A 9,755-nucleotide genomic window follows, 5' to 3' on the forward strand; every position below is an offset into this window, starting at 1 on the left:
GTAAGCCACCACTCCTGGCCCAAATCTTTCTTTCTGACCTTATCTCATCCAACACAGCCTTCTTCAGCTCACAGAACCACCAGCCATTTCCTGAAATCAGCCTCTGTGCCTTTCAAGTGTTGTTCTGCTTCTCCCACTTTTTTCTTTTTCTTTTTTTGAGACAGGGTCTTGCTCTGTTGCCCTTGGAGTGCAGTGGCACCATCATGGCTCACGGCAGCCTTGACCTCCTGGGCTCAAGTGATCCTCCCACCTCAGCCTTTTGAGTAGCTGGGACTATAGGCACTGCCACTGCACCCTGCTAATCTAAAATTTTTTTTTTTAGAGATGGGGTCTCACTGTGTTGTCCAGGCTGATCTCAAACTCCTGGGCTCTTGGGAGGCTGAGGTGGGCAGATCATGAGGTCAGGAGTTCGAGATCAGCCTGGCCAACATAGTGAAACCCTGTCTTTACTAAAAATACAAAAAATTAGCTGGGCGTGGTGGTGTGCGCCTGTAATCCCAGCTACTTGGGAGGCCGAGGCAGGAGAATGGCGTGAACCCGGGAGGTGGAGGTGACAGTGAGCCAAGATTGCGCCACTGCACTCCAACCTGGGCGGCAGTGCAAGAGTCAGTCTCAAAAAAAAAAAGAAAAACAAAACAAACCAACAACAACAACAACAACAAAAAACTCCTGTGCTCAAGCAATTCTTCTGCCTCAGCTTCTCAAGTACCTGGGCCTACAGGCATGCACCGCCATGCCTGGCTAATTTTTTACTTTTAGTAGAGACGGGGTTTCGCCATGTTGGCCAGGCTGGTGTTGAACTCCTGGCCTGAAGTGATCTGCCCATCCCGGCTCCTCATAGTGCTGGGATTACAGGCTTGAGCCACTGTACCCAGCCAAAAACTGGTTTCTTAATGAAACCTACAAGAATGGTGACATTTGAGCACTAAAGTCATTTGGGATATGGGAGAAGTGAGAGCAGGGTTAGTGCTGGGGCAAGAGGGACAAGGAAGTCCCAGTTGTCCTCAAGGAGGTCACAGGCAAGTAGAAGCAGCAACTGCCCCTTCACACAGAGGAGGTCGGAGGGCCGAGGTAGGTGGCTGTGGGCAGGGAGAGGCACGGAAGCTTCCAGGAGGACCCCCCCTGGGAAGGGAGTCTCAAAGGCAGCCACAGGGCAGGACGTGTGAAGCAGAGGCTCCGTGTGACCGTGCAGTGGGAGGGAAAAGGGCTTCTCTGTCCAGCTGGGTGACTGTGGAAGGAGGACGTGTACGGGGCGCCTGTTCTCTAAGTGCGGGGCTGCCTTTGCTCACAATAACCCAAATACTGGCCATTTAAGTCTACTTGTTAAGGGATAATTCACTCTGTGCCAATGAGGAAGGACTCAAGGTCAAGTGTACGCTGTTCATTTACTTTGGAGTATTGTCCCTGGGGAGAAGGCACAGTCCTGTCTTCATTTCACACAGCAAAGGGGGTTAGAGGGGCGAGGACAGTGCTTTTCTTCTGGGGGGTGTTCAGCTGAAACAGTGCTTGTGTTAACCCTCCCAGCCCTCATTATCTCTCCTTCCTTTTCCTTCACAAACAGACACTGAATCATATCCGTGTGCCAGGCTCTGTGCTTGGTGCAGGGGACTCACCAGGGATGAACAAGGTAGGATCGCTGCTTTGTGCCCTACAGCCCAGCCTTCATTTCTCCCCTCCCGGCAAGGGAGTTGTCCTGCACTTTCACCCGTATAAGACCAGGCACTGGTACCAGCTACAAAATTGGCAGCATCCATTTAGCAAAAATGCAGGACCCTTTGCTAAAAAGATTATTAAGCACTTCAAGACAGCTACTGCAGAGACTAAACTAAGCATGGGGTTCTAGTGATCTACTGCAGAACATGGCAACTGTAGTTAATAATGTATCCTTATTTCTCTAAGCTGCTAAAATAGTAGCTTTAAAATGCTCTTATCACAAAGAAATTGTCAGAATGTGAGGTGATGCCTGTGTTCATTAGCTTGATTTAATAACTCCACAAGGTATACATGTATAGTAACATCGCATTGTACCCCATAACTATACACAATATTATTAACAGTACAGTTAAAAAAACAAAATAAAACCAAACACGAGGCCTTTGTGCATCTGCACAGGTGACAGACTGTGAAAGCCAGCCCTGTTAGGCACCACATTCCTGTCCAGTGATGGGACAGAGGGGAGCAGGGAAGGCGGGAGGAAGCGGTAGGAAGAGGAGGAAGAAGGTAGCTGACAGTAAAGTGATCGGAGGCTCACGTTCACAATAGCCACACATGAAAGACCCTTGGTTTTCATTCTTAAAGAATCCGTCTCGGCCAGGCGCGGTGGCTCACGCCTGTAATCCCAGCACTTTGGGAGGCCCAGGCGGGCGGATCACGAGGTCAGGAGATCGAGACCATCCTGGCTAACACGGTGAAACCCCGTCTCTACTAAAAATACAAAAAATTAGCCAGGCGTGGTGGCAGGCGCCTGTAGTCCCAGCTACTCAGGAGGCTGAGGCAGGAGAATGGCAGGAACCCGGGAGGCGGAGCTTGCAGTGAGTCGAGATCGCGTCACTGCACTCCAGCCTGGGCGACAGAGTGAGACTCGGTCTCAAAAAAAAATCCGTCTCTAGTCGGCTTTCATACAGCAAGTGTCCTGATCCCTTAATTATTTTCAGAATCCCATCTGGGGACCTTTTGCCATCCTTCTACGTTTTTGTCATTGTGTATAGTAGAGGACAGTATTTCCTGGTTTCTCTGCACCGAAGCTGAGTCAGGAGAACGTCTAGGAAAGGGAAGTCGTTCCCTATGGGGAAGGGTGTGGAGAAGAGCGGGGAAAGCTCTGCTGACAGTGGACTAAAAGATTGCCTTTTCTAGGCCGGGTGCGACAGAGCCAGAATCCATCTTGAAAAAAAATGAAAAAAAGATTGCAGTTTCCAAAACCAGCCAGCAAGAATATGATAGTTAACTGAGTTCTGAATGGGGCTCTATATTGGACTGTGATGATGGACATCTGTCTTAGTCTGTTTGCACTGCTAGAACAAAACACCTGAGACTGAGTAATTTATAAGGAGCAGAAATTAATTTCTTACAGCTTTGGAGGCCAAGATCACCGTGCCTGGTGTTGGTGTCTGGTGAGGGCTGCTCTCTGCTTCCAAGATAGCGCCACGTTGCTGTGACCTCCGGAGGGGCCAATGCGGTGCCCTCTCCTGGTGGAAGGCAAAAGGCAAGAAAATGCTCCCTTCAACCTTGAGCCCCCCCACTTTTTTTTTTGTTTGTGTTTTGTTTCTGTTTTTGTTTTTGAGATGGAGTCTCACTCTGTCGCCCAGGCTGGAGTGCAGTGGCGCGATCCTGGCTCACTGCAACCTCCGCCTCCCAGGTTGAAGCTATTCTCCTGCCTCAGTCTCCCGAGTAGCTGGGATTACAGGCATTCACCACCACACCTAGCTAATTTTTACTATTTTTAGTAGAGATGGGGTTTCGCTATGTTTGTCAGGCTGGTCTCGCACTCCTGATCTCAAATGATCCTCCTGCCTCAGCTTCCCAAAATGCTGGGATTACAGGTGTGAGCCCTTTTTATTTTATTTTTATTTTTGGGACAGAGTTTCACCCTTGTTGCCCAGGCTGGAGTGCAATGGCACAATCTTGGCTCACTGCAACCTCTGCCTCCCAGGTTCAAGCCATTCTCCTGCCTTAGCCTCTGAAGTAGCTGGGATTACAGGCTTGTGCCACCATGCCTGGCTAATTTTGTATTTTCAGTAGAGATGAGGGTTCACCATGTTGGTCAGGCTGGTCTCAAACTCCTGACAGCACGTGACCAACTCGCCTTGGCCTCCCAAAGTGCTGGGATTACAGGTGTGAGCCCTTTTTATTTTATTTTTATTTTTGGGACAGAGTTTCACCCTTGTTGCCCAGGCTGGAGTGCAATGGCACAATCTTGGCTCACTGCAACCTCTGCCTCCCAGGTTCAAGCCATTCTCCTGCCTTAGCCTCTGAAGTAGCTGGGATTACAGGCTTGTGCCACCATGCCTGGCTAATTTTGTATTTTCAGTAGAGATGAGGGTTCACCATGTTGGTCAGGCTGGTCTCAAACTCCTGACAGCACGTGACCAACTCGCCTTGGCCTCCCAAAGTGCTGGGATTACAGGTGTGAGCCACAGCGCCCAGCCAGTGAGCCCTTTTGTAAGGGTGCTGATCCCACTTATGTGGGGAGAGCCCTTCTCACTTAATCACCTCCCAAAGGCCATACCTTTCAACACCACTGCACTGGGGATGAAGTTTCAACATGAATTTTGGAGGGGATGCCACGTCATCATTCAAACCATAGCAACGTTCACACCAAAGCGAGGGGGAGCTTGTTTACTAAACTGTGGGCTACCAGCTCCTGCAGTGGGTGGGTCCGTGGGAACCAGAATCCAGCTTTGTGAAAATTAAGATTCAGCCACTTCAAAAGTGGGAAACTACACTTAGACCAGTTCCAGCGTGGTAGAGAAATCTGCAGCATGATGGCATAAGCATTCTTTTTTTTTTTTTTTTTTGAGGTGGAGTCTCCCTCTATTGCCCAGGCTGGAGTGCAGTGGCGCAATCTTGGCTCACTGTAATCTCCACCTCCTGGGTTCAAGCGATTCTCCTGCCTCAGCCTCCATTGCCTCAGCAATGGAGTAGCTGGGACTACAGGCACATGTCACCACACTCGGCTAGTTTTTTGTATTTTTAGTAGAGATGGGGTTTCACCATATTGGCCAGGCTGGTCTCAAACTCCTGACCGTGTGATCTGCCCACCTCAGTCTCCCAAAGTGCTGGGATTACAGGTGTGAACCACCACGCCCGGCCAGTATTCATCTTTATATAGGAATTAGGGGATGGGGAAATTATTAGTAATCTCTTTCTTGCTCAATAAGGAGCTTTGGGGAGTATTTTGGCTGAAATGTTTGAGTTACTATTCTAAATGCCTCTGTCCTTCTCAGGAATGAGACCTGCAGACCAGAATGGGAGAGATGGGCAGAAACTCTAGAGCTGGATGGATCTTTTTGGAAAGAGGGAAGAGTTAACTGATGAGAGAGAAAGGATAGCTACTGCCAGGAGGAAGGAGGCTGGGTGGCTGACGGTGAGTCTTGGGCAGGTAGGCTGAGAAAGAGATGGTGAAAGGGGCATTGGAGAGAGTCTGCAGGCAGGAGCAGTGTGAGCGCTCACTCAGCTACTTGAGAGGCTGAGGTGGGAGGATCCCTTGCACCCAGGAGGGTGAGGCTACTGTGAGTTGTGATTGTCCCACTGCACTCCAGCCTGGGCAACACAGCAAGATCCTGTGTCAAAAAGAAAAAAAAAAGATAAGCTCAATTTAAAAGCAAGTAGTGCCCATGTCAAGCTGTATGCTTGCTTTTGTCTTTTGTTGTTTGGGGGAGGGTGGGATCTTGCTAGGTTGCCCAGCTGTTCTCCAACTCTTGGGTTCAATTGATCCTATGGCCTCAGCCTCCTGAGTAACTGGAACTACAGGTGCATACCACCATGTCTGGCTGGACTGTATGGCTTTGCCCTTCTTGCATTAAGCACAAAGCTGTGGGCTTCCTGGTGAGCACCTTCAAAGCAGTCTTATTCAAAGAAGCATTGGTCAGGCCCGTAAAGTCACTGAAAGCACTCACAGTCACCATGGCATCTGATATGGTTTGGCTCTGTGTTCCCACCCAAATCTCACCTGGAACCGTAATCCCCGCAATCTCCACCCGGAACCGTGATCCCCGCAGTCTCCACCCACAGCAGTGGTCTCCGCCCGGAGCCGTGGTCCCCGCGGTCTCCGCCCGCAGCCGTGGTCCCCGCGGTCTCCACACGTCAAGGGAGAGACCAGGTGGAGATAACTGAATCTCCGGGGTGGTTTTCCCCGTGCTGTTCTTGTGATAGTGAGTGAGTCTCATGAGATTTGATGGTTTATAAAGGGCAGTTTCCCCTGCACTCGAACACATGCTCTCCCACCTGCCACCAAGTAAGACGTATCTTTGCTTCTCCTTCATCTTTGCCATGATTGTAAGCTTCCTGAGGCCTCCCCAGCAATGGAGAACTGTGAGTCCATTAAACCTCTTTTCTTTATAAATTACTTAGTCTCAGATATTTCTTCATAGCAATATTAGAACAGATTAATACAGCATCTTCCAAGCAAACACTGAAGAGGGGGCTGCAACATTTTCCAGTGGTAATTTTTCTTTTTCTTTGTTTTTTAAGACATGGGGTCTCACTCTGTCACTTGGACTGCAGTGCAGTAGCGTGATCTTGGCTCACTGCAGCCTTGACCTCTGGGCTCAAGTGATCCTCCTGCCTCAGTCCCCCAAGTAGTTTGGACTACAGGTGCGTGCCACCACGCCTGACTAATTTTTAAATTTTTTTGTAGAGACAGGGTTTTGCCATGTTGCCCAGGATGGTCTTGAACTTGTAAGGTAATAAGGTAATTGTAAGGTAATAAGGTAATAAACTGCATCTTTATTCTTCACATCAGCCCTGTGAAGTCACTTCCTACATTTTGACAAGATGGAAACTGAGTCACAGAGAAGTTAAGTACTTTGCCTAAGGTAACAAATGCATCAAGCCAGAGCTGAGATTTAAATCAGGCAGTTTGGCCTCAAAGCCTGTACCTTTGACCAACATGGACTATTTGGCTCTGAATTACAGAAGTTCTGGCACCATGACCATTAAGTGTCTTTGGACACAAGGGAGAGCTGGTATGAGGACATGAAAAATTCAACATAGCTCATTTCTATTAATGAAAAGATGTCCCAGATCTTAGTAATATTGAGGATAGGTGTCTTTCAACCATTTTTTTATACCTTAGTTATAATCCAGATAACCAAACACAACTGTGTGATTTTGGCCACACAAATCTAAAGTTGAGAGAATCATGAACGAGAACAAGATTGGCACATGGCCTGCGGGCCAAATGCAGCCCAGGATGGCTTTAATGCAGCCCAATGCAAACTCGTAAACTTTCTTAAAACATTATGAGTTTTTTTTGTTTGTTTTTTTGCTCATCAGCTACCATTACTGTTAGTGTATTTCACATGTAGTCCAAGACAATACTTCATCTTCCAGTGTGGCCCAGGTAAGCCAAAAGATTGGCCCCCCTTGAGTTAGAAGAAGGCAGCTGCTGAGGACCAGGGCAGTAATGATATGGACACTTGCCATGTGACACTACTTAGCATTTTTATTTTTAAAAATTTTATTTATTGATTCATTTTTGAGACAAGGACTCACTCTCCTGCCTAGGCTGGAGTGCAGGGGCTTGAACATAGCTCACTGTAGCCTTGAACTCCTGGGCTCATGTGATCTTCGTGCCTCAGCTTCCTGAGCAGCTGGGACTACAGGTACACCACCACATCTGGCTAACTAATTTTTTTTTTTTTTTTGGTAGAAATGGGGTATTGCCATGTTGCCCAGGCTGGTCTCGAATGCCTGGGCTCAAGCTATCCTCCCACCTTGGCCTCCAAAACGGCTGGGATTACAGGCATGAGCCACCATGCCCAGTCCTTGGTATTTTTATACACTAACTTTACAACTCAGAAAAAGCCTTTCTTACAGACAAGGAAACTAAAGCTCAGAGATATTAAATTACTCATACAAAAACATATATTTCTTTTTCTTTTTTTTTTTTTTGAGATGGAGTTTTACTCTTGTTACCCAGGCTAGAGTGGAATGGCACAATCTTGGCTCACTGCAGCCTCTGCCTCCCAGGTTCAAGAGATTCTCCTGCCTCAGCCTTGCAAGTAGAAGAGATTACAGGCATGCGCCACCATGCAGCTAATGTTTGAATTTTTAGTAGAGACGGGGTTTTACCACATTGGTCAGGCTGGTCTTGAACTCCTGACCTCAGGTGATCCGCCCTCCTCGGCCTCCCAAAGTTCTGGGATTACAGGTGTGAGCCACCGCGCCTGGCCTCATTTCTAAAATGGGCTTTGAATGCAGGTCTTAGAGATCTCAAAATGTGGGCTCTTTTTATTCTGCAAAAAACAAGTACAGTTAATTTTATGCATTTTTCTTGGTATAAATTAATATAATTAAAAATGTTGGGGGCCGGACACAGTGGCTCACGCCTGTACTCCCAGCATTTTGGGAGGCCAAGGCGGGTGGATCATGAGGTCAGGAGTTCGAGACCAGCCTGGCCAATGTGGTAAAACCCCATCTCTAAGAAAAAAAAAATACAAAAATTAGCTGGGTGCAGTGGTAGGTGCCTGTAGTCCCAGCTACTCGGGAGACTGAGGCAGGAGAATCGCTTGAATCCAGGAAGCGGAGGCTGCAGTGGGTGGAGATTGCACCACTGCACTCCAGCCTGGGCAACAGAGTGAGACTCTGTCTCAAAAAAAAAAATGTTTGGGCCAGGTGCAGTGGCGCATGCCTGTAATCCCAGCACTTTGGGAGGCCGAGGCAGGCAGATCACTTGAGGTCAGGCGTTTGAGACCAGCGTGGCCAACATGGTGAAACCCCATCTCTACTAAAAATACAAAAATTAGCCGGGCATGGTGGTGGGCACCTGTAGTGCCAGCTACTCGGGAGTCTGAGGCAGAAGAGTTGCTTGAACTCAGGAGGAGGAGGTTGCAGTGAGCAGAGATCGCGCCACTGCACTCCAGCCTGGGCGACAGAGCAAGGCTCTGTCTCAAAAAAAAAAAAGTTTGGATTAAGAATACAGTATTGGTGAGCGGCCATCTTGCTCCTGCCCCTGACAGAGTCTCCGGTCGGGGTCACAGGGATGCTAAGACTGCTGCCTGGACCTTCGCTGACCATGCTGTCCTGGGTGGAACTTTCTGCCACTGCCACAGTGGCCCCCTCTCTGAAGAATGCAGGCTTCCTAGGTCCAGGGGTATTGTGGGCAACAAGGACCTTTCACCCAGGCAGCCACACCTTGCCCCTCTACCACCTTTTCCTGAAAATGGAGGAAAAGTTCGTCTTGGACTGATCCTTGAGGAATTCTTCAAGTTTCTTGATCTTAAAGCTGGTGTAACAGGACTCTATGTGCTCGGAACTGGGCTTATCTTGTATGCTTTATCCAAAGAAATATATGTGATTATTGCAGAGACCTTCTCGACCATATCAGTAGTAGGATTACTTGTCTATGCAATTAAAAAATTTGGTGCCTCTGTTGTAGAATTTGCTGATAAACTCAATGAGCAAAAACTTGCCCAACTAGAAGAGGCGAAGCAGGCTCCCATCAAACAGATCCGGGATGCAATTGATTTGGAGAAGTCACAGCAGGCACTAGTTCAGAAGCGCCATTACCTTTTTGATGTGCAGAGGAATAACATTGCTATGGCTTTGGAGGTTACTTACCAGGAACTACTGTATAAAGTATGTAAGGAAGCAAAGAATCGCCTGGACTATCATATATCTGTGCAGAACATGATGCATTGAAAGGAACAAGAGCACATGATCAATTGGGTGGAGAAGCACGTGGTGCAGAGCATCTCTGCACAGCAGGAAAAGGAGACAATTGCCAAGTGCATTGAAGACCTAAAGCTTCTGGCAAAGAAGGCTCAAGCACAGCCAGTTATGTAAATGTAGCCATCCCAATTGAGACAGCTGGAAACAGTTGACTGTTTGCGTCTACTGAAGTTATAATTTACCTCTCCTAAAAATGAAAAGTTTATTTCATAGATTGAAAGCACAAAGTCAGATGTTTCTCATCCTTCTTACTCTGCATTTGAGTTCCACGATCACTTCTGAATAAGCAGTTTGCCTTAATTAAAACCTGCTGGCTGACTAAAGATGACCAGGTTACAGTTTAAATTTGTAATTAATTCTACCAT

The 9,755-nt window shown here is 47.8% G+C and overlaps 1 pseudogene; it reads left to right on the forward strand.

The window, feature by feature from the left end:
- Positions 1 to 8,734: 8,734 nt before the first annotated feature.
- On the forward strand, positions 8,735 to 9,504 carry LOC129040567 (ATP synthase F(0) complex subunit B1, mitochondrial-like; annotated as a pseudogene).
- Positions 9,505 to 9,755: the final 251 nt, after the last annotated feature.

The sequence above is a fragment of the Pongo pygmaeus genome, chromosome 6 (genome assembly GCF_028885625.2).
Source record: "Pongo pygmaeus isolate AG05252 chromosome 6, NHGRI_mPonPyg2-v2.0_pri, whole genome shotgun sequence".
NCBI lineage: Eukaryota > Metazoa > Chordata > Mammalia > Primates > Hominidae > Pongo > Pongo pygmaeus.